Source organism: Micromys minutus, assembly GCF_963924665.1.
Source record: "Micromys minutus genome assembly, chromosome: 11".
In the NCBI taxonomy this organism is placed as follows: Eukaryota; Metazoa; Chordata; class Mammalia; order Rodentia; family Muridae; genus Micromys; species Micromys minutus.
Genome location: NC_137980.1, coordinates 36,455,446 through 36,463,223, shown reverse-complemented (window position 1 = coordinate 36,463,223; position 7,778 = coordinate 36,455,446). Strand labels below are relative to the sequence as shown.

Below are 7,778 nucleotides of genomic sequence, written 5' to 3'. Positions count from 1 at the left end.
TTGTATATATACTTTTTTTTGTTCTCCCCTCCCCACTTGGAGGCCACATCTTACCATGTAGCTGAGGCTGGCCTAGAACTCACTCTATAGCTCAAGCTTCCCTTTAATTCTATATCGTCCCGCCTCAGTGTTCCTGGCTGCTGCAGTTCCCAGCATGCATGACTGCACCTGTCTTGTACATATACTTTGTATGTGTATGTGTCAGTGTGTGCATGTGTGAGTATTCGTGTGTGAGCATGTGTGCATGCATGTGGGGGGGGGGGACCAGAGAACATTCCCTTGGGCCATGTACCTTGTCTTTGAGATCAGATCCTTCATTTGCCTAGAGGTCACTGACTAGGCTAGGCTGACTGGCAGTGAACCTCTGGGGTTCACCTGTCTTCCTCCCAGGACTTAGAGTGCATATGCACACCACTATGCTTGTTCTGCCCGAGTCCTGGGTTTGGGACTCAGCACCTTATGTTTGAAAGGCAAGCACTGGGGGCTGGAGAAATGGCTCAGCAGTTAAGAGCACTGACTGCTCTTCCAGAGGTCCTGAGTTCAAATCCTGGCAACCACATGGTGGCTCACAATCATCTGTAATGAGATCTGGTGCCCTCTTCTGGTGTGTCTGAAGACAGCAACAGTGTACTCACATATAATAAATAAATCTTTAAAAAAAAAAAAGAAAGAAAGAAAGAAAGAAAGAAAGAAAGAAAGAAAGGAAGGCAAGCACTTACCGACTGAGCTGCCCAGCCCTATACACACACTTCCCATGCTCCCCCACCCTCAGGAAGTAGAAGCCTAGGAGGTATGCTCTTTTGATGAGGTGGAAAAGAGGATCCACTTATCTTAGAGAGGACATCAAAATACTTTTTAAAAAAAGTTAATGCTGGAATAATTTAATTCCATTCAAGCCTGCAAATCCCCAGCTGAGTGGGTTTCAGGGTCATTGGAAACTTTCGAAAACATTGAAAACAGAAGGAGCTCTTGAAAATAAAGCAGGCAAAGAATGATGAGTAACAAAAGGCTACACAGAAACAATCAAAGGCCTTCAGTGCAGTGACTTGTCACAGCAGCTCAGGGACGAGCGGGGGTGGGGGTTTATGACACACGTCTTCTTACATCTTGGAAACTTCTCATGATCAAAAGAAAAATGCTAGGCTTATTTGTGGAACAGATCTCAAGGTGTGGTCATACCCCAACACATGCCAGCATTTGCCTGTTCAATAACTAAGACTGCAAAGGGCACAGGAAATGGAAAAAGAAAATCCACGCAGCAGCACAAAGTGGGGGGCAGGGGGCAGGCTAAACAAGAGATGCTGGGGCTCAACTGTGCCTGTACCCTGAAGCAGTATGCACCTGGAAATGCCCCTAGACACCTATAAGGAGACTCCTTCCTTCCTTCCTTCCTCCTTCCCCTCCTCCTTCCTTCCCTCCCTCCCTCCCTCCTTCCCTCCCTCCCTCCCTTCCTTGCTGGCTTCTAGGTGTCTCATTTCTCAAAGGCTAAAGTCTTTCCCTATGGAGACCACGAACCTGCTTTTGACAGGCAGGTTTTGCCTGGAGCTCTTTGTCTCCATCTCCAGGTGCCCCGCCTCATCAGACATTCTTCAGCTCCGGTATCATTTCCTTCTAGAAGTCTCTCCTGAGCTTCCTAGAGGAGATCTGTGGAACTTAGCCATGCTGATGTGCGTAACTGATCATCACCTGCTCGTCCAGCAAGACAGGACCTGGTGTTCTCCATGAGACGCTCACTAAGAGCCAAAGCATAAAGAACAGCACAGGAGAGAAAACAGGAAGTGGCTGGGAGGCATAGCGGCAAGGTAGGGCAGCACTGTGGGAATCAGGAGCACGGCTAAGAAAGGATGATGATGAAGATATTCGCAGGCTCAGCTATCTGGGTGTGGCTGTGGGAACAAGGCACAGCTATGGCTTGGTACAGCTCTGGGAGATTCCTGTATTAAAACTGTGTATTAATTATTTTGCTTGTTGCTATCAACAAATACTTGAGAAGAGCAACTAGAAGAAGGGTTTGTTTCGGTTCACACTGTACTACAGCTGTCTTGGTGGGGAAACCATGGCAACAGGAGCATGAGGTCACAGAGCAACCCCAGTCAGGAAGCAGAGAGAAATGAAACTGGTACTCCTTTCTTTTCATGAAGTCCACAGCCCCAACCATGGAATGATGAGGCCTGCATTCAGGATGGGTCTTGTCGCCTCGGTTACTAATCCAAAATATCCTTTGGAAGTACACTTAGAGGCGTGTCCCCTAGGAGAGTCAAGACCCTACCAAGTTGACAGTCACCATTAACTCTCATAGTGCAGTTGCCAGCTGACAAGCTGCTTGTTGGGAAGTGGTTGGGGCAGGCAGGAGAGCTCTGAGCGCATTGATGAACTGGCTCTGGACAGATTTGTGATATGATAGATCTACAGGGTAGTGATAGGAGCAAAGAGGGGAGATCCAGGTGGAGGGAGTAGGTCACATCCTGTGAGCCTCTTCCCCTGCCATGGTGACTGAGTCAGAGACAGACATAGGCAGTGACTGGTGGGGTGGTGGAGGCACAACATCTTTTGCAACTGACTTTTGCAACCTCTCCTCTAGCCCACCATCCAGCAGAGGCAGTGGAAGAGAAAAGTTAGTAGGATGTGGGGGAAGTGGACCTGCTCAGCGATAGTTCTTTGGGGGTGGAGCTTGATCTTCTTTGGCAACAGTTCGTTCCCATAGCAACCACCAAATAGGACTCAGCAGCTGCAGACCAGTCTGCTAAGCAGACAGCACTCATGGACTGGCAGACACAGTCCAGGCAGACACCAGACATGAACCAGCAGCTGTAGTTCAATCCTGAAGAAACCACCAGACTCACCAACCAGCCTGAAGTGAGGTTGAGGAAGCAGCAAGCCACCGCAGGAGCCTCAGGAGCAGTTTTTTCTTTCTTTTTTTTTTTTAAACAGACTTAGTTTATTTATTTTGTCTTTTATAAAAACCCTTATGTGGTAGCCACAGCTGGAGCCTGCATCCTCTGAACAGAGACTTTGGTGAGGGTTTTCACAAGATGATTAGTGAATTCCTGATAAGGAGACTTGGTGAACACAGTTTCTTTCCAGAGGTCAGGGGTCAAGTAGCTGTAAGTCTTTGAGATGGCATCAAAGGTGGCCTTGGCAAAGTTGCCCAGGGTGGCAGTGCAGCCTCTGGCTGAAGTGTAGCAGTCGTCTATACCGGCCATCATCAGAAGCTTCTTGGGCACAGAAGCAGAGACAATGCTAGTGCCTCTCAGGGCAGGAATGAGACACCAGCACAGAGCCACAGCGGCCTGTCACCTTGCATGGGACAGTGTGGGGCTTGCCAATCTTGTTCCCCCAGTAGCCACTTCACACAGGGACGATGGAAAGCTTGGCCAGGATGATGGCCCCTCAGATGGCAGTGGCAACCTCCTTGGAGCACTTAACACCAAGACCAACGTGACCATTGTAGGTCCCGATAGCGACAAAAGCCTTGAACCTGGTCCGCTGGCCAGCCCGGGTCTGCTTCTGCACTGGCATGACTTTCAGAACCTCATCCTTTAGAGATGCACCCAGGAAAAAGTCGATAATCTCAGACTCCTTAATGGGCAGGGAGAACAGGTAGATCTCCTCCAAAGACTCGATCTTCATGTCCTTAAGCAGGCGGCCCAGCTTGGTGACGGGGATCCACTCCTTGTCTTCAGCTTTACCTCCATGAGCTCCGAGGCCTTGACCATGACCTCGGCCTCGACCACGGCCTCGGCCTCGACCATGACCTTGGCCCCTAAGACCGCTGCCGAATCCTCCGCGGAAGCCACCGCGGCCTCCTAAGCCTGGGCCCCTGGGTCCTCCGGGCCCTCCTGCTGCACCGGCGTCATCTGCCATTTGGTGTTTTCCGAAAAAGAAGAAGAAGAAGCTCAGGAGCAGTTCTTGAGTGAGTTTCTCTCAATAGCAGCGTTACCACAAGCTGAGCTCAACAACATTATGCAAGGTGTAGAAAATTGTCTCCTAGTTTCCTGAGCTAGGGAATCCTGGACTAGCTAGCTCAGGCTAGCTCAGGCTTACAGTGTGGAACTTAGTTTAGAGTCAGGCCTCCCGGCCCATGTAAACACTAAGCACCAGCATCACGGTTATGTGACCCCGAAAGATTCCTGACCCTCTCTGGGACTGAATTTATCACATGGAAACACTAATTACTACATCTTACACACAGAGGCAAGGGAACTGAGTTCCTCTATTAAACAGAGTCTTCTCTCTCCAGTACTCAGCCCAAGTCCACCGACCATATTCTCATGGTAACGTGGGGGACTAAAGAGCTCACCCGCCCAGGTCATCTCCTTTGTGAAGCTGCCTCAAACTCTCAAAGGATGATGCAGCTCCTCCAGGAGGTTCACCTCAGTGCCTGCCTGGCCCACCTCTGAAATTCTAACATCACCTTCTAGGAAGTTCAAAGGCCTGCGTTGAACAGGTTTCAACTTGTTATGCAGAGAAGGGAGTATCTCTGTGGGGAGAAGGGGAGTACCTCAGGTCTTAGGGAAGGGGATGGCAGCAGCAGTGGCAGCAGGGGTAGGGGGCTGGGGAAAGGGGCTCACACACAGCCTGACTGAAAGGTGCGATCCATCTTAGCTTTGGGACCAAGCATCATGTGAAACTCTATAGATTGTCTTCTGGATCCTTGAACTCCATGTTTGTAAAACAGATCCAAGGGTCTGGGAGTGTAGGATGCTTGCCTATCATCCTAGGCTCAACTCTCAGCACTGGGGGCAAGAAAGTCTTAAAACAGAAGTGAAGTCTATGCAGGGGGTTCACTGGGCAAGGCTTCTTAAACCTTGAGCTTTCACTTGCCACCCATTTTACCCAAGACTGTTTTTTACATGACCTCTGGTATATAAGCATATAAAATAGGTACACAAATTAAATGTTTGTGATGGTAAGTCATAAATACATTTATTTAGAGGACTTTAGAGATGGCTCAGCAGTTAAAAGCTCTTCCAGAGAACCCGTGTTGAGTCTCTAGCATTCTTATCAGATGGTTCACAACCTTCTGTAACCACAGCTACAGGGGGACCCAACACCTTTGGCCTCTGAGCACACTCACACATCACACATACATAATTAAAAATAAGAAACACAAACCTTTTTATTTAAAAGAAATTACTTTTAAACAATTTTAAATTCTTGCTATACACACGATTCTGCTATTCATTAAAGAAAAAATCAATTTGCATATTGATGACCTTATTTATTTTTACTTGATCATTGGAAACTCTGTGGTCCCAAGTCAGACTCCTTGCTTGCTGCTTTCTTTTCAGAATTAAACCCAAGGTGGCAACTCAGAGAGCAGATAGGTAAATAGATAGGAGGATAGATTGATGATAGATGCTCGATAGATAGATAGATGACTGAAGGATAGATATATTGATGTAGATATGGATGATAGATGGATATTGGATAATGATAGTAGGTAATAAATACATAGATGATTGAAATGATTATCAATAGATGATAGATAGATAATAGATAGAAATGATTAATAGATGACAGATAGATGATAGTATGATCAATATATGATAGATAAATGATAGTAGATACATAGGTGATAGATAATAGATAAAAATGATCAATAGATGACATTTAGATGATAGAAGGAGATGACCAATACATGATAGATTGGTGATAGACAGATAATAGGTAGATGGTAGAAATAGATGATCAACACATGATTTAGGTAGATAGACAATAGATTGATACATAGATAGGCAGACAGATAGTAGAAGCTGGAAGGGTATGCATTCTAGTTTCTTTGAAATATGTTGGGCTGGAGAGATGGCTCAGTAGTTAAGAGCACTGTCTGCTCTTCCAGAGGTCATGAGTTCAAATTCTAGCAACCATATGGTGGCTCACAACCATCTGTAACGAGATCTGATGCCCTCTTCTGGTGTGTCTGAAGACAGCTACAATGTACTTATATAAATATAATAAATAAATCTTTTTTTAAAAAAGAAAGAAATATGTTATTTTCTTGAGTGGGAGGGACAATGAGAAAAACCTCAAGTCTGATGCCTGTATGATCTTGTAAGGTAAGAGGGATTTGGAACCAGCTCTGGAAAGACATGGCTGTCTTGGCAACGCTAGGTCCGAAGTAGATTTCTTTCAAGGCAGCAAACTATGAACAGGGACCAGAATTCAGCAGACACTAGCCACATGTTTCTCACGGCAGCCTGGGGAGGGGCCAATTGCATCTGGATTTTGCATAACACAAAGCCAGAGTCAAAAAGATCAGCGTGACCTCAGCCTTCGTGCCATTTACCTGTGACCAGATTGACAACCTGTAGCCTGGGATGGACCTTCCAGATGTTGCTGGGACCCTTGTCTGGACATAGAGCAGAAGGCTCAATCTGACAGGCGCCATCCACACTGATTGATTGCATGTGTCACAGGAGGGTGTACAGTTGCAGATTCATGGATAAGAAGAAAAAGAAATGAATCTGGGTGTATTCATCTCCTGCCCTGAGTCACAAGACTTGAGAGACCCGGTGACTCCAGGCTGCTGGACTAGACTGCCAGTCTTGACTGCTCCCTCCAGAAGGCTCCAGGGAGCCTGGCGGTGACTTCATTAGCATCTAGCTCTTTGCTCCAGAGGGAGTCCATTGAGCAACGTCCAAGTTGAAGCTAGCCAAGGACATCTGCAAAGAGAGCTAGGGAGGAACTGGAAAGCTAACAGAGCCAGGGGTTCATCTGAACAGGTGGTGTGGTGTGATCAGAGGAGACCACCAAGATGTCCTACTCAGGATACATCCTCAGGGTACCTTAGATCCCCTTCCCTGGCTGATCAGATGAAAAGATTTCTAAAGAGGATGGAAACCCACACGTGGTCTGTAGCTCTCGGGGCTGAGGCCTCGAGAGTCGCCACTGATCATGGCTCAGAAGCAGAGAACAAAACAGACACATACGTTCAGGGGGTTAATTGATGTGAACTCTTCCAATGACAGTGACCCAGAAAGCCACCCACAGACCCCTCCCTGTCCATGTGCCATGCCCTGAGACCCCAAGACACCTCAGCTGCCAAAGCCAAGCCTGTCTCTTGCCTCCAAGCAGCTGAGTACGTGGCTTGTTTGGCCACTCCAAGAGCAACCCTCCCCAACCGGAAGGAACATCCTAATTTTATTAGTGAGGACACCGAGCCAGGGCTTGGTTGGCTCTTCCTGCCTTCCTGGCACCATAGCTTCTATGAGCACAACACCAAGGGGCAGTAAGGGCCCAAAGGCCACTCCCTCCAGGGGGTAGGGCCTGTGGTGACTCGAACACAGTATCTTGTTCCCAGTTAAAAGGTTGACAATAGGGCTCCTACCCGAGAGATTTTGTGTGTGTGTGTGTCTGTCTGCCCCTAGAGAACGGAAAAGTTTGACTTTTTAAAAATAGGCTCAGGTTTGGGTCTCAGCTCCCCTTCTTTCTTGCCACAGATTCTTGCATAATGTTCCTTCTCAGTGGGTGGAATGTAGTTAATGAAGGACTGGCCTCAGACAGCCTTCCAAGGCTGACATGGGGCAAGAGTCCTAGGAAGGATTCCAAGTGACCACAGTTTGGGGGTAGCAGTCACCATGCTGCAGGGTGTCCGTGTCCCAATAAGACCCTGGCTAGCATCTGTCAGCATCCACAGGCACAGTTCGGAGAGGTGGGCAAAGGTCTCTGTAAACACTGTCGCCTTGAATGGTCATAGCAAATGTACAACACAAACTTCTCCTCACTGCATAGGTAAGACTCCAGGTAGCAGCAGGGGGGTCAGCCAGGTACAGCCT

At 47.7% G+C, this 7,778-nt stretch overlaps 1 pseudogene across 1 annotated transcript; it reads right to left on the bottom strand.

Moving 5' to 3' along the window:
• Window positions 1-2,966: 2,966 nt before the first annotated feature.
• On the bottom strand, window positions 2,967-3,864 carry LOC308427400 (small ribosomal subunit protein uS5-like; annotated as a pseudogene). Its single transcript has one exon. The product of its transcript is annotated as a small ribosomal subunit protein uS5-like (transcript).
• Window positions 3,865-7,778: the final 3,914 nt, after the last annotated feature.